Source organism: Lathyrus oleraceus, chromosome 4, assembly GCF_024323335.1.
Source record: "Lathyrus oleraceus cultivar Zhongwan6 chromosome 4, CAAS_Psat_ZW6_1.0, whole genome shotgun sequence".
NCBI classification, from domain to species: domain Eukaryota; kingdom Viridiplantae; phylum Streptophyta; class Magnoliopsida; order Fabales; family Fabaceae; genus Lathyrus; species Lathyrus oleraceus.
This window is the reverse complement of record NC_066582.1, coordinates 57,207,981-57,233,307: the sequence shown is the minus strand read 5'-3', so window position 1 is coordinate 57,233,307 and position 25,327 is coordinate 57,207,981. Positions and strand designations below refer to the sequence as shown.

At 40.5% G+C, this 25,327-nt stretch overlaps 1 non-coding gene across 1 annotated transcript; it reads right to left on the bottom strand.

Annotated features, from left to right (window-relative positions):
- Positions 1-24,812: 24,812 nt before the first annotated feature.
- Positions 24,813-24,919, bottom strand: LOC127077336 (small nucleolar RNA R71). The gene has a single exon (XR_007787168.1). It is a non-coding gene; the product is annotated as a small nucleolar RNA R71 (small nucleolar RNA).
- Between the last annotated feature and the right edge of the window lie 408 nt (positions 24,920-25,327).

The following is a 25,327-nucleotide window of genomic DNA, read 5'->3' as shown; positions in this document are numbered from 1 at the left end:
GAAGTCATGTTCCACTAAGGGGAAGTTGGAGGGCACCATGGTCTTTACAAGATGCTGGAAACCTCTATAAATAGCTCGTTCCATTTTGTTTTCTAATCATCCAACTTAGTTTTACAACACTAAGCATATATTTATCATTTGTAATAGCGATAATCCGTTACATCGGGGGGTTATCGCACCTTTGTGAGATTGAGTTGGGTCACTTCGAGTTGTTGTCGTCTTTAGCTTCAGGAGTCGGAGGTTTATTTTTGTACCAGAATCGAAGCCTCCGTTTGGAGTAGGTTCTTATTTATCGCTTTATTTATTTATTTCCCGCATTGCTTTTATTTTATTTATTTCCCGCATCGCTTTTATTTTATTTATTTCCTGCATCGCTTTTATTTTATTTATTTTCCACACTCACTTTACTTTATTTATTTTCCGCACTCTCTTTACTTTATTTATTTTCCGCACTCGCTTTACTTTATTTATTTTCCGCACTCGCTTTACTTTATTTACTTTACGCACTTTACTCGCTCTCTACGCCTCACATTCTAAAACAAACTTTTCATCATGATTAACACCGTTGTGTTTGTTTGTGTTACCATGTCTGGCTAAATCTTTTAAAGGTTAGAATGTAAGGATCGTGGTTAAAGTAATGTTTCACATATTGAAATCTGTAGAAATACTTAAAAGGTTGTTTTGATTCTTAACTTGAGTTTTCTAAAACAGACTTGGTTAGTTTTAACTATTCGAGGAGTGCGAAAGCACCCTGGCTTAGTAACTAGGAATTTTTATCACTTTAAGGAAAAACTATTTTTGAAACTATTTTCGGACGCGTTGATAGATTTAAAATCAGGAAACTCCTTGGGTAAACTTTCCAAATCAAAATCACTTTTCAACTAAGTTTACGAGTCTCATTTCTTAAAAATAGGTTTACTACTTTAGCGTTCTGCGCACCTTTTATAAGTGACAATAAAAGGCCTTAATTTAAGGGTAAACTCGGTTCTGAATACGCGAAAGCGACAATTCCTGTTAAATGATTCTTTTCAAGAGTAGAAAATATTGCCTCATAAGTAGTTCTATTTAGACAATCGAAACATCACTTAACTGACGTGGATTACATTGAACCTGTCTTTACCTGCATTTATTATTTACCGTTATTTTGTAAACCCAATATCTCTTTTATACCGCCTTAGATAAACACCGTAACGATAGTAATCGATAGATTGACGATTGGTCTCTGTGGGATCGATTTTCTTTTATATTACTTTGACGTTATTCGTGCACTTGCGAATCGACAACGATCAAGTTTTTGGCGCCGTTGCCGGGTGTAATACCTCAAAATTTGCCCCCCTCATTCATGCATTCATTTTTAGGTCATTTAACATTTCATATTGCATTTCATCATGTCAATCGGAATTAGATCCAAGAAGCTTGAATATCATCCAAGACACTTTGTGGGTCCTATCTGGGTGATCAGTCAACACAAGGGAATGGCTTGAGATACTTCCAACATGTTCAAATGGGGTCTATTCATCAGTCAAAACGTTAATCTTGAAGGAGCAAAAGTTTGTTCATGGGCTGTCATGCTCGCTAGGCGAGCAGAATGGGTCGCCTAGCGAGTCCCAAGAAAAGCCACCAGAATCACCTACGCTCAGAGGAATTTCTTGAACTGTCATGCTCGCTAGGCGAAGCCCACGCGTTTTGAGAATAAAATAAAAAAATAAAAAAATAAACGAAAAAAATAAATAAAAATAAATAAAAATAAATGAAAAAAATAAACGAAAAAAATAAATAATAAACGAAATAAATAAATAAATAAATAAATAAATAAATAAATAAAATATAACAGAAATATCTTGGACTTGGACCTCTCTCATTTGAGCCCACAAAGCCACGAAAATCAGGTTATAAATTCTAAAAAAAATTCAGTGAAAAAACCCTAGAGAGATTCTAACTAATTCAGAGCAACCTCCAGAGACTGAAGGGAACTCATCTGCAAAGAACCAATTCCCTCTCATATAAACCCTAAGATTGTTCTGCAAAGCCAACGGTGCAATTCAATTTTAATCGATCCTCCCCAATCAGGTATGCCCTATTTCCACTACTTTATACTTTCAACCTGAAATTTCTGAATGTATGAGGTATTATGGGTGAATTTGGAAGAGTGGGTATCGTTAGGTTTTGCATATGGGCATATGTTTTAGTATGTATGTCATGCCTTGATGTGTGGATCCTTGCCCCCTGACTTTGAATTTTGATACCCTTTTGATGCATGTGTTTGACAAGAGGTTTAGGCCTCCTACACTTGGTTGCTTTTTGTGAGCTCTTTTTGTGAATTTTAATGGTATGATTCATGTGGTTACATTTTGATTTGGGGCAACTCTTGATTGCACCCCATCTTGTCACTCTAACCTGTTTGTTGAGTTTTTTGTGAGGGCTCACATGACTCCTGAAAGGATAGCTTGCTTGGTATTCCACTTTATTTGTGGGATACCATTTGGAGATTTATTCCGATTACCTGTATTGACTTGCTTTCTTTGATGGTGCCAGCTCGAGAGATCTCTAGGTTTCTTATTTCTCTAGCTGTTATTACTTCGGATCTTTATCCGTGTGGTAGACCTCTTGATCCCTTTATCTTTCCCGCATTTTACCGCTTTCTTAGCTGGAAGACCTCGATAGGAGGCAATGTTTTCTTTTGTTTGTTTACTTTTGTGCCCAAAGACCTCCAAAAGGAGGCACCAGTGCTAAAGACCTCTACGAAGAGGCAATTGACGGATAAAAGGGATTAGTAATCAATCCCCCGTTATTCAGTGTGTCGTTCTTTATGCTCGCACTACGTGCTGATGCTTCAGAACAAAAGCCCAAGATCTTTTGTCCGGTCAGTCAGTGGAGAGGGTTCCACCTTTCTGAATCCCCACTTTTTGTCATGAGCTCACCCTGTCCAGGGTTAAGAGTTATGAGGTCCTATCCTCATTACCCTTTTGATCTGCTCACCCTGACGTTCAATGTCAGTGGTTAAGAGCCCATTTGATTACCTATTCCATGGCTTGTTTGTCGAGGTTGATACCCCTCTTGACTAAAGCCCTACCCATGTAGGTTTGAGCCCCCTTGGTGGCATTTTACTTTATGCATGTTTGTTTTGTATGGTGTGATCGTCTCCCCATAGGATTGCTAGGCTTCATATAGTCTCTCGTTTGCACGTCAATTAAGGTAGCACTGTTCCTTCGTCTAGGACTTCCTTTTTTGCATGAGCATCCCTAAAACACAAACAAACTCATTGATTTTTATTCTCCTAGGAACACGTTAACTCCTTCTACTACAGGCGAGTAAGTCTCCAAAGGTCGAGCATCCGGTAGATTGCGTAGTAACGTCGTTCATCTAAAAAACACAACCCTTAACCCGTAGTTAGTCGAACTACGGCTTGCTCTGATTCTCATTCCAGATGAGATACGTAGGCATAAGACGCGATGTCTTAGCGAGCACACTCCTCTTTAGCCCATAGGCAGCCGAGCTACGAAGACTCTGATTCTCATATCCAGATGAGATACGTATGCAGTGGATGCGATATCCGTGCGAGTCATTTTCTTTTGACCCCCTCTTTTAGCAAATAGTACATTAGATAAACCCACACCCTTTAGACAAGAACAACAAAAGTGGATCCCGTAGAGTACTACGGATGCGTAGGGGTGCTAATACCTTCCCTTCGCATAATCGACTCCCGAACCCAAGATTTGGTTGTGAGACCTTGTCTTTTCCTTTCCTTTTTTTCCAGGTCTACTTTGAGCGTTTCCTTTCCCTCCTTTGGGATAACTAACGCACGGTGGCGACTCTTCTGTCATTTCTTTCTCGCCGGTTGTTTTTACGCATCTCCTTTTTCAGGTTGCGACAGCTGGCGACTCTGCTGGGGACCCTGGTTTCCCTGAGCGAGTCCCTCCTAGCTTTTGTAGGTTGTTTGTTTATTGGGTGTTCATTCTTTTGTACAGTTATTTATTTTTCAGCATTTACCTGCTTCATTGCATTGTGTACATATCATTGTTGTATCTGTTGGCTCTGCTGTTGGTTTGTTTGTTTGTTGGGATGGGGTGTTCTATGAGAGATAAGCCCATTACCCAGGCTTGAGTGTACACACAGGTTTTAGAGTGGATAGTCATGAGGCTTGCGTGACGTGTTGCTATGTTAAGTCGTTCATGAAGACCCACATCCAGACGAGGTTTCTTTTGGATATATTCTGTCCTATGGGTGTTCCATAACGGCAGATGTTCCTCTAGAAATCGTCGACTCTGGTGACCATTTCCCGAGAACTCAGTCGAGGCCTCTCCTCTGAGACGTGATTATGTTAGCTTTGGTGGGCGCATTCTCGCTGATCAATCCGAGGACCCCGAGACTGGGAACTTGCTATTAGGATGTCCTGTTGAGGGGAGTCAGTGGAGGTCTTTTATCCCATAATAATGCCAAACCTTCAGTGGTAAACGTATTATTCTCGACCGAAGGGCTGAAGTTGACGAACTTCTGTTCTTAGAACCTACCAGTGAGGGGCGGGCTAAATTCAGGAAACCTTAACCTCCAACTAACCCGGTTTTCTAGAGCAGAGTTCTGATCTTGTATTACATTCTTCAGTGGGTTTCTCTTCAGACAGTGCAACCTGACAAATGTTCAAGCGGATCCAGCAATCCTGATTCCCATGTCACTGCACTGCATCACATCGTTTTGCATTCACATCATTGCATCACATCATTTTGCAATCATATCATTTAACACATGTTTATCTATTCCCATGGGTTCATATCTTCTTCTTGATTCTAGTCGGGGTTTTCTTCTTACACTGTTTATCAAATGTGAGACTCGAATCAAGGGGGTTAGAATACCCTTTGGAAATGATAAACATGTCATTGCATTGGCATATCCGTTAGCATGTCTTGCATAACAGGTACCGCCACAGTGTTCTCAGTTGTTTGGTGTTCCACTAGCAAGATAGCTGACTCAGGCATTCACCGGTATGGTACACGCAGAAACCACCAGAGAGTAATGGAAAGCCTACAAGCAAAACTCGCCGAGATGAAGATCCGCATGAACCAATTCAAGGATGTGGTTCAAAGGATGGCTCAGGGACAGCAAGAGCTCAGGCAGATGATGCAGAGGAATCCCGCCACTACTCAACCAGAGACGTTGACTGATCCCCCAGCTGGAGAAGCTAACGGACTCAGTGGACCAGGGCCTACCCCGATCCTACTTGTCAACTTCGGTCAACAACCCGTCCATGATGACCAGGAGGATCAGTTCCCCTTGCTTCTGGAAGACTTTGGTATGGGTCATGGTATGGACCCTATGTTTCGAAGACTGGAAGAGAGGTTGAAGGCAGTGGAAGGACAAAGTCCTCTAGGAGTAGACGTTGCTGACTTGGGATTGGTCCCAGGCGTGAGGGTGCCACCGAAATTCAAGGTCCCGATATTCGACAAATACAGCGGCAACTCTTGCCCGAAGACCCATGTGCAAGCCTACTTCCGTAAAATGGTTGCATACTCTGACGATGAAAAGTTGTTTATGTACTTTCTACAGGATAGCCTAGCTGGGGCATCCCTGGAATGGTATATAAGGCTGGACAGAGCCCACATCCGCTGCTGGAGGGATTTGGCTGAGGCTTTCGTGAAGCAGTATCAGTATAATGCAAACATGGCTCCGGACAGAACTCAACTTCAGAATCTGTCTCTTAAAGGCAATGAGTGCTTCAGGGAATACGCTCAACGCTGGAGGGAGACAGCTTCCCGTGTTCAACCTCCTATGTTGGAGAAGGAAATGGCTAACATGTTCATGAACACTCTGCCGAGACCTTATTTGGAGCGCCTGGTGGGTTGCAATGCCTCCAACTTTGCTGATGTAGTCTCTACCGGAGAGAGGGTGGAGAACTATCTGAAGACATGTAAGATCCAGAGTGGAGGTGGATCTTCATCAGGGGTGAAGATGTCGTTCATTCAGGGACAGAAGAGGAGAGAAGGGGATGAAAATGTCATATCTTCTTATCAGAACAGGGATAACCAGAGGAATAACTTTCAGAACTATCATCAGCAACCGTATGTTGCGGTTGTGACCATTCCAGCTGCAGCACCACTACAACAACAACAACCACGACGTCAGCAAACTCAGTACCAACAACAGTAACAGGGTAACAAACCCGCCTATCAACAGAGGCAAAGGACGATGGACCGGCGTTTCGACACTCTTCCAATGTCGTACGCTCAGCTACTTTCTAGTCTTCAACAACTACAACTTGTGCAGTTACGCACTCTGGCTCCTCCCGTTGGTAAACTTCCGATGGGTTACGACGCCAACGCTAGGTGTAGCTTCCACTCTGGGGCACCTGGCCACAATATTGAGAACTGCAAAGCTTTTAAGCACGTAGTTCAGGATCTCATAGATTCAAAGGCCATCGACCTTGCACCGGCTCCGAATGTCGTCAACAATCCCATGCCCCAGCATGGTGGTGCAAATGTTAATATGATGGAAGGGGAAGCCAGATCCCTCAAAGATACGTTGAAGCTGAAGACTCCGTTGTCGGGTATCAAGGGATACTTGTTGAAGGCCGATGTTTTCCCCGGTTGTGGGAAGGGTTGTTTGGATTGTGCTACTCAGAGTGGAGGGTGTTTGAAGCTACAGCAGGGTATCCAGGTCTTGCTCGACAAAGTTATCCTCCAGGTTGAAGATTTGTCTGTCCAAGAGTCTGCGGAAGGGGTTGAGGAAGAGGTGTTTGAAGATGCTACTGATGAATTCGCAGATGTTGTTCCTACTGATTCTGTAATCCATGATGATGCATTTAATTTTTCCAATGTGGTTGATTCTGATGTAATTGAACTTGATTCCGATGTTTCGGATGTGTGTACTTCAACACTTCAGACTCGTCAGGGGCCGATTACTTTCTCCAGTGTTGGTATCATTCAGTATGACCAGGTCTTTGCGGTCAACGATGAAGATGGGGATAGTGATTGCGACATCGATAATTGGGTGCGTCCGAGGATCCCGGGTGAAGTCATCAACAATTGGTCTTCTGAGGAGATTGTCCAAGTCACTTTTCTGGAGGAGTAATTTTCTTTGTTTATTCATGCATATCCAAGTCTTACGTTCCGCCCAGGGCGTAATGACTCATTGTAGGGCTCATCTATGTGGATACTTGCATTTTTTATCATCAATAAAGGACGTCTTTTTGCATTCAAATATTTCGTTCACTGTTTTTCCGTTTTTGCAGTTTTCAAAAATCAAAAAATATTTGGCAATGTTTTGTTTAGTTTTCATTTTTTCACACTCATAAGCACATACCATCACTCATGCAGATGCACATCACTAGAACCTATTGATAACGATTCTGCTATGGCTCGCTTCGACTTTGAAAATCCAATCTTTCAAGCTGAAGAAGAGGGTGATGAAGACTGTGAACTCCCTGAAGAACTTACCAGGTTATTAAAACAAGAGGAAAGGGTCATTCAACCGCATCAAGAGTCTGTGGAAGTGATTAATCTCGACACCGAGGACGTCAAGAGAGAGATCAAGATAGGGGTTGCTTTGGAAGATAATGTGAAGAAGGGGTTGATTGAATTGCTGCAAGAATATGTTGACATCTTCGCTTGGTCTTATCAGGACATGCCAGGGCTTGACACAAATATTGTGGTACACCGTTTGCCTCTCAAAGAAGGTTGTCCTCCGGTCAAGCAGAAGCTCAGAAGAACAAGACCAGAGATGGCTGTCAAGATAAAGGAAGAAGTGCAAAAACAGTTGGATGCAGGGTTTCTAGCAATCACAAATTATCCGCCATGGGTTGCAAATATCGTTCCAATACCTAAGAAGGATGGAAAGGTACGGATGTGCGTTGACTACCGGGATCTGAACAGAGCTAGTCCTAAAGATGATTTCCCATTACCTCACATTGACGTTTTGGTGGATAACACGGCTCAGTTCTCGGTATTCTCCTTCATGGATGGCTTTTCTGGCTATAATCAAATTAAGATGGCACCAGAAGACATGGAGAAGACAACATTCATAACCCCATGGGGCACCTTCTGCTACAAGGTGATGTCGTTTGGTCTGAAAAATGCCGGAGCAACATATCAACGAGCGATGGTGACTCTGTTCCATGATATGATTCATCATGAAATCGAGGTTTATGTTGATGATATAATTGCCAAATCTCAGACGGAAGAAGAACATTTGGTGAATTTGAAGAAATTGTTTGAGCGTTTGAGAAAATTCAACCTGAGGCTTAATCCGAACAAGTGTACTTTCGGGGTGAGATCTGGAAAATTGTTGGGTTTTATTGTTAGTGAAAAAGGGATTGAGGTGGACCCGGCCAAAGTGAAAGCGATACAAGAAATGTCTGAGCCAAGAACAGAGAAACAAGTTCGTGGTTTCTTAGGGAGGTTGAACTACATTGCAAGGTTCAACTCTCCTCTAACAACCATGTGCGAGCCAATTTACAAGTTGTTGAGAAAAGATCAGGCTATCAGGTGGAATGATGATTGCCAAAGGGCTTTCGAAAAAAATAAAAGAGTATTTGCAGAATCCTCATATCCTCATGCCTCCAGTCCCAGGGAGACCGCTGATTATGTATTTGGCAGTACTTGACAATTCTATGGGTTGTGTTCTCGGTCAACACGACGAGACAGGTAGGAAAGAGCATGCCATCTACTACCTGAGTAAGAAATTCACAGATTGCGAGTCGAGATACTCAATGCTTGAAAAGACGTGTTGTGCACTTGCATGGGCTGCTAAGCGATTGAAATAATACATGTTGTCTCACACAACCTTATTGATCTCCAAGATGGATCTAGTCAAATACATATTCGAGAAGCCAGCTCTCACCGGAAGGGTTGCTCGTTGGCAAATGGTACTGACAGAGTACGATATCCATTATACATCCCAGAAAGCCATCAAAGGGAGTATTCTGTCAGACTATCTTGCTCAGCAGCCGATTGATGATTATGAGTCGATGAAGTTTGATTTTCCAGATGAAGACATCAAGTTCCTCAAGATGAAAGACTGTGAAGAGCCAGTTGTTGAGGAGGGACCTAATCCAGACGAAAAGTGGACTTTGTTGTTTGATGGGGCTGTCAATGCCAGAGGAAATGGAATTGGCGCTGTCATTACTACTCCGAAAGGTGCCCACATGCCTTTCACCGCTCGTCTGACTTTTGAGTGCACAAATAATGAAGCTGAGTATGAAGCATGTATCTTGGGTATTGAGCAAGCCATTGATTTGAGAATCAAGACTCTGGACATCTTCGGAGATTCAGCTCTAGTGATCAATCAAGTGAATGGTGATTGGAATACTCTCCAGCCCAATCTGGTCCCTTACAGACACTATGCCAAACAAGACCTTAGACAGCGCTTTTTTTAGCCTTAGACAGCGCTTTAAAGCGCTGTCTAAACCTCCGCTGCTAAAGGTTTAGACAGCGCTTTTTGAAATCTTAAAAGCGCTGTCTAAGGCCCCCCCCTTAGACAGCGCTTTGTCCTAAAGCGCTGTCTAAGCCCCCCCTATTTTAATTTTTTTAGGTATACCTTAGACAGCGCTTTAGGCAAAAGCACTGTCTAACGGGGGGGGGGCTTAGACAGCGCTTTTCATAAAGCGCTGTCTAAGCCCCCCCCTTAGACAGCGCTTTTGCCTAAAGTGCTGTCTAAGCCCCCCCCTTAGACAGCGCTTTTGCCTAAAGCGCTTTCTAAGACCCCCCTTAGACAACGCTTTTTCCAAAAGCGCTGTCTAATGTATACGAAAATTTTTGTAGCTTTTGTTTTAAACCACATTTTTTCCAGGTTTATAAACCAGAATTTCTACCTGTTTTCAACCAGATTTTGACAGATAGTTATCACATTTTATACATGCCATCTTGGCCTTTTTTCTACCAATTTTTGGCTAACAAATATATATATACCAATTCAAACCAATTTTGCCTTAAATGTATCAAAATATATACAAATTTATGTACACATTTACAAGTCATTACATATACTACAAATTTATGTACACATTTACAAGTCATTACATATACTACAAATATACTACAAAATTACACAAATTTATGAAAAAACTTTGAGCTCTATCATGAATTGACACCACTCCTCTTTGATTTCGTCCACTTAATCCTTTGTATAAAATGCACACTTGAATTCCTCAAAGTACTACATAATAATATAACATATTTTGAATTAATTCCAACTATTTAATTATATGAGATATGTGTAAATATAAAAATAACTCATAAGTTAGAAATACATACATCGGTGGGAATCACTAATCGGCCCAAAGCAAGAGTATCCCGCATAAACCTCAACACGAAATACCCGCAATCTATTTGATTACGTTGTTGAGGACACTACATGAAAAAAAATATGGATTATAAATCCTAAGTTTTATCAAGTGTCATCACTAATATAATAAAAAATGTGGTAATTAAAAATATACCGCCACTTTAATCCATGTAATGCGGTTGGCGCCCCTCCTTGAGGTTTGGATATCTCGTTGGGCCCGAAAAGCTTGTAGGATGCTAATAAAATAAAAATGAAGCAATTAGAACAATTCACATAAACTAAGAAAAATTTTGAACATTCTCACTTACGTGTCAATTAGGAACTTCATATCCGGGTATGTTGTCCAATCATTTCCTAACGAGTCAAGATAATACACAATTTCTCGGATAGGATTGATTGCGAGCAACAACCAATGTCCACTGTAATGATTAGGCAAATGTTAGATGGTAACTTGGAAAATAATTATAATAGATGAATTTAGAATGAAATGCTAACCCGGTATTAAACGGTATAAAAAACAACTTCTCCGCATCTTTATTGTCATTGAGGATCCGAAGAACGTACTCCGTCACGGTATCCGGTCTATTTAAGATTAAACCTAAGTTGATGCTCGCGGGTGCTAAGAATCCGAATGACTCGTCCAAATCATTGGGGCGCATCATTTTGTCATACAAAAACCTAATATAAAAACATCATTAACACCTCTTTTGAAACATAAAGTAAACCGGATTAACATAAAGTAAACATCATTAACATAAGTTGTTTAATTAATAAAACAAAGTAGACCGGATTTACCTAATATATGTATTGACAACGTTGACGCCGATTTCTTCATGACCAAAAACTTGCATGAAGTCTTCATTACCAATCATTTGGTCGTGAGCAAAGCCGAAAATCCCTTCCTCCATATGTATAGTCCGAACACCTCCGGTCGGTATATCGGTCATCTCTATAAATGTCCTGAGGCACGACCTATACTTGGTGGTAGGTTTTTTCCTAGCTACGGTCTTCTTAGCACCAGAACTTTTTACCCGTGCGGAGGCGTTCCTAACCTCCTTTATTTGTTGTGCGGAGGCATTGCTAACCTCATTTTCTTGAACCTACATGTCATATAAATAGTTAGATCAAATTAAGAATGTAACAACTTCCATGAATATATGTCATATAATTGTATATTACCTCTTTTCTTGATTTGGATTTTGTGGGAGTCTATTTAACATAATCAAGGAAAATATGTAAGTAAAATTTTAAGCATAAATTTTAAACTTTGAATATACACATTAAAGTTAACATAAGTTTTAAGCATACCTCATATCCTACGCATATGAGGTTTGTCGGCCATGCAACAAACGAACCTACTGCTTCGTGCACCGTTGTTGCATCCGAATCATCGCTAGGATATGGTAATGCTGCATTCGGGTCAACTGCAATATCAACTGATACCTTCAAACATCCAGCAGGGAGCTCTCTAGTGTGGAGTAATACTCCGCTAACGTTATGCACTTTTCCCTTGCCAACCATCCGATAGTATGGTGACGACAAATACAGTTGACAATGGGAAATGCCCTAAAACCAATAATAACAAGAAATCGTTAATGTGTATATATGTCAAATACATAATTTAAGCAAATAGTTCAATTTAAGACAATTATATGTAATTACCTCTGGAATGTTCGGCTGAAAGGTACAGTTGATACTGTTTTTGTCCGAAGCATCTCTGTATACCGTTGAGGCGCTAGCCTCTCTTTCTCTCCTCAATGCATCAAGCTCAGCTTGCATGGCTTCCAATCTTGCATGAAGCTCCCGATTACTAGGAGCCTTTCCTTTTCTAACACTGAGGGAGGTCGGAGTGACTCCAAATCCCTTACCCCTCACCCGACCAGAATACTCAGGGACATCTAATGCCCGACTAAGTATGCTCTTAGTATCATCGGGAGATAGAGACTGAGATAGCTCCTCCTGAAAAATCAGATGAATACCGTATACTTGTCAAATATGTGTATAAAAATGTTATTCAATTAATGAAAAAATATTATACTTACACATTTCTGGTATACATTTAAAACTTCTTCTTGTGGAACTCCAGATTTGCCCACATGGGCTTCTCTCCACAAAACATGTGCAGGAAGAGATGTTTCTGAACTTTCCTCCTTCTGCAGCTACACATTAAGTCATACAATTTGATCAGATAAAACTAATATATGATGAACAAATTTGTTTTCGCAATTTATAAATACTTACCATGGATTGTTCTAAGCGTCCATATCCGACACGTCCTTTTCGGTACGGATATGCGGGACTTGATGCTCTTTCCCGATTCGTAGCACTTATTCTTTGAAAAGTCGGGTCTTGTCTTTTGGATTTGAAAGCTTCCCATTCTTCAGCCGATATCAAACTTTCATATTTTCTAGGAAGCTCCGCATCCACAAAATTACCATCCGCATCCTTAAGGAACTTGGATGATAAAAATGTCCGAAACCCTCTAAGAAGCTTTCCGGCCAATTTCATGCAAAACCCTCTTCTTTCTTCTTCGATGTTAAAACATCGCTAAGAAAAACATACAGATTGATAGTTAGTATCGGTAATTGAAAAAAACATAATTGATACCGTATAATTAAGGGCCAAATGATTGTACCTTTATCTCACTCCAAATTTTTTCTTTGGACTCTTTCAACTCTTTATTTCTCCAATCATCACATGTAATGGGAATTTCATTCCTTACTAGTGCACCGATGAAACTAGTTAAGGTATGCCCATTAGGTTCTATAAGTTGTCCCTGGTTGTTCCAAGAGACATCTAGTATGATGCCTCGAGATCTTCCTTGGACCACCCTTCGCATTACTGTGATGCCTCTTCGGATTTCTTCTTCCGCGGATACTTTACTAACTTCCTCATGTTGGTCATCAGCCATGTCTAACCTGTAATAAACCAAGGAAACCATCAAATATCAAATATAACTTATAATCAAAACAATTGAAAACAAAAAAAATAAAGAAATCATGCATTATCAGATATAACTTATAATCAAAGCAATTGAATACAAAAATATAATGAAATCATGCATTACCACATATAACTTATAATCAAAACAAATGAAAAAAAACATAAAGAAACCATGGATAATTTACCTAAGTCACTAACATCTCTTTCTTTTCTTTGTTGGAATATTAATCACTTGTTTCTTAGCAATGCGTACGGATGAATTGATCCAAATTCCCTCATTATGATCGTTTCTTATATATGACTCATCCGGTATAAGATCCTCAACTTCATCATTTCTATTCAACTCATTCCGTCTAATGCATGACTCATTCTCAACATCAATATCACATTGATCGACACCGCTATCATCAGTCACTTTGTTAGAGAAAAGCACTATAGACCATTTTGTACTCTTCGGGTCATTCACATAGAACACTTGTTTAGCTTGAGATGCTAGAATAAAAGGTTCATCTTTGTACCCCACCCTAGTAAAATCAACTTGCAAAAATCCAGACTTATCCATTCGTATGCCACTACTATTCACCCACTTGCAACCAAAGATGGGAATCTGAAACTTCTCGTAATCAAACACCCAAATATGCTCAATAACTCCAAAATATGACAAATTTGCATATTTGGGGTTTAAGTCCTTCATACTTGATATATGCATTGCTTCAGCTAGCACGGTGACACCACTATTTTGCATAGTACTCTTATCATCTTGTTCTTTGGTATAAAATGTGTATCCATTAATTGAATATGCGCTATGAGAAAACACATGCAAACTTGGACCATATGCCAAACATCTCAACCTTTCTGTTACCGAAGAAGGATCTGAAGAGCGCTTCAAATAAATATGATCCTTCAACCATTGTATGAAACTTTGATTGTGCTCTATAAGTATCCAATTTTCATTTCTGTTCGGATTTAACCTTCGGAGTACATCCTTGTGCATTTCAACATATGGCTCAACCTCATTATTATTGTGCAGAACATACAAATGAACTTGATCCCGTTCATCCCTTGATATTGTCACAATTTTATTCCCAATTAATTTTTTACCTTCCATTTTGTCGAAAATCTGAGCTCTGGGGAGTCCAATCGATTGAACGTTAGACAAATATTCAGTACAAAACTCAACAGCTTCTTCAACAATGTATCGTTCAACAATACAACCCTCTGGTCGACTTCGGGATTTCACGTACCCTTTTAATATTTTCATATACCGTTCAGCAGGGTACATCCATCTCATATAAGCTGGTCCACACAACTGTGTCTCTTTCACAAGATGAACAACTAAATGAACCATTATGTCAAAAAAAGACGGAGGAAAATACATTTCAAGCTCACACAAGGTAATTACAATCTCTTTTTGTAGTGTTGGTAAGATCTCGGGATCGATCACCTTACTACAAATTGACCTAAAGAAAAAACACAATTTAGTTATGGCACTTCTTACTTTTTCTGGCAAAATAGAACGTATACCTATCGGTAGAAAATGTTCCATTATAACATGGCAATCATGTGTCTTCAAATTCTTCAACTTGAGGTCTTTCATAGAAACAAGTCTTCTGATATCAGATGAGTATCCTTCTGGAACCTTAACTTCACTCAGAGACTTACACAAAATTTTTTTCTCCTTTCTAGATAAAGTAAAAGCAGCAGGTGGTAGATATGTTCGTATTCCTTTCTTCACGGGTGCTAATTCAGTTCTCATTCCCATTTTTAACATGTCCTCCCTTGCTTTAAGGCCATCCTTAGACTTGCCTTTTATATTGAGTAATGTACCGATAACACTTTCAAATACGTTTTTTTCAATATGCATAACATCGAGAAAATGTCTCACGTACAAAGACTTCCAATATGGCAATTCAAAAAATATCGACCTTTTCTTCCACCCACCTTTCACAATCTTATGTGCAAAAGGCTTGCCAAACTCAGTACGCACATCTTTCACCTTTTCAAAAACTTGTTCACCTGACAATGCGGGTGGAGCTCTACGATGTTCAGTGTCTCCATTGAATGCTTTTCTCCACCCACGGTAGTGATGTTTAGAATGTAAGAATCTACGATGACCGAGAAACACATTCTTCTGGCAAAGTTCTAATCGAATCGTATCGGTTCCGTCTTCACAAACAGGACACGCACGTTGACCTTTAATGCTATACCCAGATAGATTCCCGTATGCTGGAAAATCATTAATTGTGCCAAACAACATCGCCCTCAAATTGAAACTTTCTTTCCTATATCCATCATAAACCTCCACACCGTTCTCCCACAAAATCTTTAAATCTTCGATCAGAGGTGTCAAGTATACGTCTATGTCATTCCCTGGTTGTTTAGGACCAGAGATTAACAGAGATAACATCATGTACTTACGCTTCATACATAGCCACGGAGGTAGGTTATAAATCATAAGAATCACAGGCCATGTGGTATGTGAGATACTTTGAAGACCATGTGGGTTCATTCCATCAGTAGATAATGCCAATCGAAGGTTTCTTGCTTCTGATCCAAACTCAGGATAATCATTATCAATCTTCGACCACTGTGGTGAATCAGCCGGATGCCGATACTTTCCATCAATAATTCTTTCATCTGCATGCCAAGTAAGATGTCTTGCATCGGTTTCACTACGAAACATGCGCCTAAATCTCGGAATTATCGGAAAATACCATAAGACTTTTGCGGGAGATAATCTTTTCTTATATCGAGACAAACCGCATTTAGGGCACTCAGTTAACATTGCATATTCGTTACGAAACAAAATGCAATCGTTAGGACAAGCATGTATCTTATCATAGCTCATGCCAATAGAGCACAACATTTTTTTTGCCTCATAGGTTCGATTAGGAAGAACATTATCATCCGGTAGCATTTCTCTCATAAGGGCCAACAACTCTGTGAAACTTTTATCCGACCATCCATTGCCCGCCTTTAAGTTGTACAACTTTAATACCGCAGAAAGTCTTGAGAATTTAGTGCAACCGTTGTACAACGGTTTCTCTGCATCGCTTACCATCCTCTCAAACATTTCAGGACAATCATGAAGATCTTCTTCCAGTGCTTCTACAATCTCTTCAACTCGATCACAATCGTATGTTTTCGTGTCTTTGTCGTATGAAGCATAGGTCGTATTACTTTTTCCACTCGATTCAACATTCTCGTTAATTTTCTCACCATGAAATATCCAGCACTGATAACTTTGATCAATTCCATGCCTCAGCAAATGCGATTTCAATCCATGTGCGTCAACCTTACCAATATAACAACAACGCAAGCAAGGACAATGCATTCGTCTGGGGTTTTCAGCGTGTTGAACAACATACTTAACGAATTCCAAAACCCCACTCTCGTACTCTTTGGTCATTCGATCGGCACATATCCATGTTTTATCCATGGTTTTCCTACTTATTAAAGTAAACAATTAATCCATACAATTATAAGCTAAGGTAGTATCTTTGAATATCCTAACAATTATAAGCTTTAATTCATTTTAAACTTCAAAAACCTATACATAACCAATGTTAATATAAACTTCAATAACGTATCCGATACGCCAATATACCAACTTTAATTACCTCATCACTTTCATTTTTTATATTACAAGAATCAAACTTTTTCTATTACAATATACCTATAACTATATTAGAGTTCGTTCAATCATTTTATGGGAGAAATCTTGTTCCTTTAGAATGAAAGTGAGATGAATAACACTTTCACAGTTAAAAAGAAAAAAAAACTACCTATTCAATCTTCAAGTATAATCACTAAGGAAACATGAAGTTTGAACAATATTGAACATCTAAATCCAAGCCTAGTCATGACAGCCCCAACATGCAATGCATTTCAAAATTCATCATGCATACCAAGCAAGTATAAAGAAAATCAAATTGCATACACATATACATACACAACTCAATATACATACATACACAAATTCCCTCATTCCCAAATCACCAACTATCATTAACATTGCATTTTATATGTTCAATATTGTGATGAAAAACTGAACCTAATTTTACATAGTTTGTATGCTTATGTAATTTTAATGATAAAACTGAACCTAATTAGCTCTAAATAAACGGATTGAGTGATGAGTAAATTGATTTGAGAAAATAAACTGCATTTTATAAATTGATTTGCCACCTGAGTACATGCATTTTATATATATGCTCAGAAAAAACACACAAACACAAGAAAAACAATAAAAAAGAAAAAGAAGTATCTTGAACCATACCAGTTCGAACGTTGAAATAGGGTTGAGATTGTTGAGATTGTTGAGATGAGGAGTGCGTGCGGTGGCGGAAACGGTGGCGGAAACGGCGGCGGTCGCTTGTTTGGGTGACGGCGGAGGAAAAAATAGGGTTTTCGAACGTTGAAGGAAAAAACGTGTTTTGGGTGTCTGAGAGGTGAGTGAAGAAGAGGGAAAACAAAAATACGTACTGAGAACGAAAATCCTGAAATTTTATTTTAATTAGAGCTTAGACAGCGCTTTTGTGGAAAGCGCTTTCTAAGGTATGCCTTAGACAGCGCTTTCCAAAAGCGCTTTCTAAACCCCCCCTTAGACAGCGCTTTTGGTTTTAATATTTTTTTTAATTTAAAGACTTTAGACAGCGCTTTATCAAAAGCGCTGTCTAAGGTCTATATTTAAAAGCGCTTTCTAAAAGCGCTGTCTAAGGGGGGGTCTTAGACAGCGCTTTTGAAAAGCGCTGTCTAAGACCCCCCCCTTAGACAGCGCTTTTAGTATTTTCTTGGAACATTTTCAGCGCTTTATTTTAATTTTAACCTTAGACAGCGCTTTCTTTTAAAAGCGCTGTCTAAGATGCGCTGTTAAAAGTCATTTTTGCCATAGTGAGAGATTACACGAGAAGATTGTTGACTTTCTTCACAACAGTAAAGTTGTATCACATACCTCGTGATGAGAACCAGATGGTAGATGCTCTTGCCACTCTATCCTCCATGATCAACGTGATTCGGTGGAACCACGCTCCCAAGATCGATGTGATGCGCCTCGACAGGGCCGCGTATGTGTTTGCTGCTGAACTGGTAGTTGACGACAAGCCCTGGTATCACGACATCAAGTGCTTTATGAAGAATCAAGAGTACCCTACAGAGGCATCCAACAATGATAGAAAGACTTTGAGAAGATTGGCAGGCAGTTTCTTCTTGAACAAAGACGATGTGCGGTATAAGAGGAACTTCGACATGGTTTTGCTCAGATGCGTGGATAGACACGAAGCAGACATGTTAATGCAGGAAGTTCATGAAGGCTCCTTCGGTACTCATGCCGGCGGATATGCAATGGCTAAGAAATTGTTGAGAGCGGGATATTACTAGATGACCATGGAATTTGATTGTTTCAAATATGCTCGGAAATGTCATAAATGCCAGATTTATGCTGATAAGGTACATGTGCCGCCAAATCCTTTGAATGTGATGTCTTCGTCGTGGCCTTTTGCTATGTGGGGAATCGATATGATTGGAAAGATTGAGCCGACCGCCTCCAATGGGCATCACTTCATCCTTGTTTCCATCGACTATTTCACCAAGTGGGTCGAAGCAGCATCGTTCGCGAATGTCACCAGACATGTGGTTGCCCATTTCATCAAGAAAGAAATCATTTGTCGCTATGGGATTCCCGAAAGAATCATTACTGATAATAGTTCTAATCTCAACAACAAAATGATGAAGGAGTTGTGCCAGAACTTCAACATTCAGCATCACAATTCTTCCCCTTACCGCCCTAAGATGAACGGTGATGTTGAGGCGGCAAATAAGAACATAAAGAAGATTGTGCAGAAGATGGTCGTTACGTACAGAGATTGGCATGAGATGCTACCCTTCGCCTTGCATGGGTACCGTACTTCAGTACGTACATCGATCGGGGCAACCCCTTACTCCCTTGTGTATGGTATGGAAGCAGTCCTACCTGTTGAAGTGGAGATTCCTTCTCTAAGAGTCCTGTTGGATGTCAAGTTAAAAGAAGCTGAATGGATTCGGACAAGGTTCAATGAGTTGAGTCTTATCGAAGAGAAGCGAATGGTAGCCATTTGTCATGGGCAGTTGTATCAGAGTCGGATGAAGAGAGCCTTTGATCAGAAAGTGCGTCCTCGATGCTTCCAGGTCGTAGATTTGGTGTTGAAAAGGATCCTTCCTCCTCAGACAGATCACAGGGGCAAGTGGACTCCTAACTATGATGGACCGTATATTGTCACCAAGGTTTTTGATGGTGGGGCCTTAATGCTTGCAACTATGGATGGTGAAAACTTCACTTCCCCTGTGAACTCAGACGCAGTTAAAAAATACTTCGCATAAAATAGACCCGCTGGACAGTAAAAAGAATAGTCCAGGTAAAAATGGGCATCCGGACGAACCAAGAAAATGAAAAGGTTCGGGCAAAAATTAGGTATTAAAAATGAAAAGATCGTACACTCGGTAAGTTGAAAACCTGAAAAGGCAACTTAGGCAAAAATGGGTATCCCGGTGGATTGAAAACCCGAAAAGGGCGATCCAGGCAAAAGTTAGGGATTAAACGAATGACTGCGTTCTGAGTAGTTCTGAATCTCATCTCGTGTCAATGACTGGAAACTTTTGAAGGATAGGAAACAATCCAATCACTCTTTTCAGAAAGCTGATCATCTAGAGGATCTTGAAGACGAGCAAGTCATAGCAGAATTGGAACCCAATAGAAATCCATTTCACATTGCCATTAGATTAATTTCTGTTTTCATCTTTTGTGCGATTACCTCTTTCCAGGGATTGCTTCCTGATGTAAATGCCTATTCAGAGGCCATTCAATCAATAAAATCATGTTATTCAGTATATCTCTGTTTTCATTTTCATTTTACTGTTTTGTTTGCAAAAATGACGTCCGAATTTTTGATAAACATTGCATCATGAAACATAAGAGCTTTACAGGTACATGCTTAATAAACATTTAAAATTTCTGTAAATGTTAAGTGCTTTAGATCGTCTATTCAGAACAGGTACCCTCGGGGCATTTCCTTAAGGTTCCCAGCCGATGATCGTGAATGTTTTCCCCCAACAGTCAAAGTTGGTATCTTATCCCTGCAGAGTTGATCAGAGCATTGGATTCTTTGATCCCCATCAGGCTCTCACTGCTGTACCTCCCTCAAGCGATTGTTTCAGAATATACACTCCCCAGTAGAGTTGATAGTGCCAGACTATACATCCCCAACAGAGTTGACAGTGCCAGACTGTATCTTCCCAGCAAAAGCGGCTGCTCCTCAGGGTTCGATGCCAGATCGATGATCTCGACGCCAGATCCATGGTCTCTTTCCTTGAAGCAGAATCTCAGTACCGTATCGGTGTTTGCTTCCCCTGCTAAGTCGTCTCTCTCGTAGGTTATGGTTGTCATAACCACTATCGCTTTCCCCAACGGCAGGTTTTCAGTGCCGTTCTCCCCCCAGTCAGAGTCTCGGTATTTCGTCATTGCTAGAACACCGTGTGGCGGGTCATTTCCCCATAGAGTTCTTTGCGTTGTGCATCTCCAACAGCCTTGCCAGGGTACAGAAGATGGTGATCATTTCCTCAGCAGATTCCCTTGCCTCGGCTTGTCATTCTACCCAGCATTTCGCATCCCTGTATGTAGAATCATATTGCATTGCATCCTCCCAAATCGCGTAGCATTTCCATTTTCATGGAGCATAACGCCATTGAAAAATTCAAACATACGCATGTAAGCATAAAACATTCTCGGTATCCCAAGTGATAAGCCAGAAGTTGTTTCCAGTACTCAGACTGAAGATTGTTCATGACTTACCTTTATTATCCCCAGCAAGTGTCATTGGCCCATGCGCCGCCTCTATTATCTTTCCCTATTTCTGCCGATGCTGACAGGCATGAAGTTTTTCCGGTATTCAGACTGAAGTGGCGTTCAGGCCAATTTTCTGATGTTCAGATCGAAGAAGTTTCCAACGTTTAGGTCGATGCAACTTGTGGCATTCAGGCCAATTTTCCGATATTCAGATCAAAGTGGCATTCAGGCCAATTCTCCGATATTCAGATCGAAGTGGCGTTCAGGCCAATTTTCCGATGTTCAGATCGAAGAAGTTTCCGACATTCAGGTCGATGCAACTTGTGGCATTCAGGCCAGCCTCGATGTTCAGACCGATATTAATAATCTCATATCTTCCGATGTTCAGATCGAAGTCATTTCCAGTATTCAGACTGATGAGCAGCATTCAGGCCATGGTTATTTCTGTGTTACCATTTATTTTGGTATCCAGGTTAACATTCTTTTTCGGTATTCAGACTGACTCTCACCGTACCAGACGGATTCTTCTTTCAAGACCACCTCTTTGCCGATTCTGACAGGCATTGTTACTTCACTTCACTTCAGTGCAAATTTTCGGGCTTTTATTGTATTCAATCCCTTGATACCTCAAAAGTGCGAAAGCCGCTGCTATCTTCTTTTCGGGTCTCCAGTTGATTGAATAGGGGCAGCTGTAATACCTCAAAATTTGCCCCCCTCATTCATGCATTCATTTTTAGGTCATTTAATATTTCATATTGCATTTCATCATGTCAATCGGAATTAGATCCAAGAAGCTTGAATATCATCCAAGACACTTTGTGGGTCCTATCTGGGTGATCAGTCAACACAAGGGAATGGCTTGAGATACTTCCAACATGTTCAAATGGGGTCTATTCATCAGTCAAAACGTTAATCTTGAAGGAGCAAAAGTTTGTTCATGGGCTGTCATGCTCGCTAGGCGAGCAGAATGGGTCGCCTAGCGAGTCCCAAGAAAAGTCACCAGAATCACCTACGCTTAGAGGAATTTCTTGAACTGTCATGCTCGCTAGGCGAAGCCCACGCGTTTTGAAAATAAAAAAAATAAAAAAAATAAAAAACGAAAAAAAAAATAAAAAAAAAATAAAAATAAACGAAAAAAAAAATAAACGAAAATAAATAAATAAATAAATAAAATATAACAGAAATATCTTGGACTTGGACCTCTCTCATTTGAGCCCACAAAGCCACAAAAATCAGGTTATAAATTCTAAAAAAAATTCAGTGAAAAAACCCTAGAGAGATTCTAACTAATTCAGAGCAACCTCCAGAGACTGAAGGGAACTCATCTGCAAAGAACCAATTCCCTCTCATATAAACCCTAAGATTGTTCTGCAAAGCCAACGGTGCAATTCAATTTCAATCGATCCTCCCCAATCAGGTATGCCGTATTTCCACTACTTTATACTTTCAACCTGAAATTTCTGAATGTATGAGGTATTATGGGTGAATTTGGAAGAGTGGGTATCGTTAGGTTTTGCATATGGGCATATGTTTTAGTATGTATGCCATGCCTTGATGTGTGGATCCTTGCCCCCTGACTTTGAATTTTGATACCCTTTTGATGCATGTGTTTGACAAGAGGTTTAGGCCTCCTACACTTGGTTGATTTTTGTGAGCTCTTTTTGTGAATTTTAATGGTATGATTCATGTGGTTACATTTTGATTTGGGGAAACTCTTGATTGCACCCCATCTTGTCACTTTAACCTGTTTGTTGAGTTTTTTGTGAGGGCTCACATGACTCCTGAAAGGATAGCTTGCTTGGCATTCCACTTTATTTGTGGGATACCATTTGGAGATTTATTCCGATTACCTGTATTGACTTGCTTTCTTTGATGGTGCCAGCTCGAGAGATCTCTAGGTTTCTTATTTCTCTAGCTGTTATTACTTCGGATCTTTATCCGTGTGGTAGACCTCTTGATCCCTTTATCTTTCCCGCATTTTACCGCTTTCTTAGCTGGAAGACCTCGATAGGAGGCAATGTTTTCTTTTGTTTGTTTACTTTTGTGCCCAAAGACCTCCAAAAGGAGGCACCAGTGCTAAAGACCTCCACGAAGAGGCAATTGACGGATAAAAGGGATTAGTAATCAATCCCCCTTTATTCAGTGTGTCGTTCTTTATGCTCGCACTACGTGCTGATGCTTCAGAACAAAAGCCCAAGATCTTTTGTCCGGTCAGTCAGTGGAGAGGGTTCCACCTTTCTGAATCCCCACTTTTTGTCATGAGCTCACCCTGTTCAGGGTTAAGAGCTATAAGGTCTTATCCTCATTACCCTTTTGATCTGCTCACCCTGACGTTCAATGTTAGTGGTTAAGAGCCCATTTGATTACCTATTCCATGGATTTTTTGTCGAGGTTGATATGACCCCTCTTGACTAAAGCCCTACCCATGTAGGTTTGAGCCCCCTTGGTGGCATTTTAGTTTATGCATGTTTGTTTTGTATGGTGTGATCGTCTCCCCATAGGATTGCTAGGCTTCGTATAGTCTCTCGTTTGCACGTCAATTAAGGTAGCACTATTCCTTCGTCTAGGACTTCCTTTTTTGCATGAGCATCCCTAAAACACAAACAAACTCATTGATTTTTCTTCTCCTAGGAACACGTTAACTCCTTCTACTACAGGCGAGTAAGTCTCCAAAGGTCGAGCATCCGATAGATTGCGTAGTAACTTCGTTCATCTAAAAAACACAACCCTTAACCCGTAGTTAGCCGAACTACGGCTTGCTCTGATTCTCATTCCAGATGAGATACGTAGGCATAAGACGCGATGTCTTAGCGAGCACACTCCTCTTTAGCCCATAGGCAGCCGAGCTACGAAGACTCTGATTCTCATATCCAAATGAGATACGTATGCAGTGGATGCGATATCCATGCGAGTCATTTTCTTTTGACCCCCTCTTTTAGCAAATAGTACATTAGATAAACCCACACCCTTTAGACAAGAACAACAAAAGTGGATCCCGTAGAGTACTACGGATGCGTAGGGGTGCTAATACCTTCCCTTCGCATAATCGACTCCCGAACCCAAGATTTGGTTGCGAGACCTTGTCTTTTCCTTTCCTTTTTTTCCAGGTTTACTTCGAGCGTTTCCTTTCCCTCCTTTGGGATAAATAACGCACGGTGGCAACTCTTCTGTCATTTTTTTCTCGCCGGTTGTTTTGTCGCATCTCCTTTTTCAGGTTGCAACACCGGGGACCAACTTCGTCAAATTTCGTACCTTGTTGTTACACCGTATAGACTAAGGCATTATTAGCCGGTAAATGCGAAGAACCTGTAGTACCGGAAACTTAGTAGATCCTTTAGCGGAACCCGAACGTTATACTCGTACACGCCTCTTACTCATCCGAATTAAGAAAGCTATGACCGAGAATCACGATAGGAGACCTCTTAAGGAATTCGCCCAACCCTCTAATGAGGAACCTAGTTCGATTATAGTAAACCCCCTTATTCCTGCTAACAATTTCGAACTAAAACCGTCTTTGTTGCAATTAGTGCAACAAAACCAATACGCAGGTCTCGCTATTGAGAACTCGAATCAACATTTAAAAGTTTTTATCCAACTAGCCGACACCTTTAAATCTAACGGCGCTTCACCCGATGCGATCCGTTTAAGATTATTTCCTTTCTCCCTCAGGGATAGAGCACGTTCATGGCTAGATTCACTTCCAGCCAATTCAATAACTACCTAGGAAGACCTTAGGAGAGTATTCCTTGCTAGATATTTCCCCCTTAGTAAGACTGCTGCTCTTCGAAACCAAATAACTAGATTTTCTCAAAACCAAGGAGAATCGCTTTTCGAAGCTTGGGAGAGATATAAAGAGCTATTAAGTGTCTGTCCAAACCATGGCCTAGAACAATGGTTGATCGTTCATACCTTCTATAATGGACTCCATTATAACACCAAGATGAGCATCGACGCTGCCGCAGGTGGCACGCTGATGAACAAAACTTATCCGGAAGCTTGTGACCTAATTGAGGATATGGCCTAAAACCATTATCAATGGGGAACTGAACGAGCATCAATGGAGAAAAAGGAGACCCAAGGTGGAATACATGAGGTAAGCTCTCTAGACATGATGCAGGCGAAAATGGATGCTTTAGCCCTTAGGATCGAACATATGTCTACAAACACTAACACCATAGCAGTAGTCCACACAGAGTGCAAACTCTGTGGATCTAAAGGACACGAATCAGCGGAGTGTAACCTTTCGAACGAACTAAATACCGACCAAGTGAATTACGCCCAAGGTAACCCATT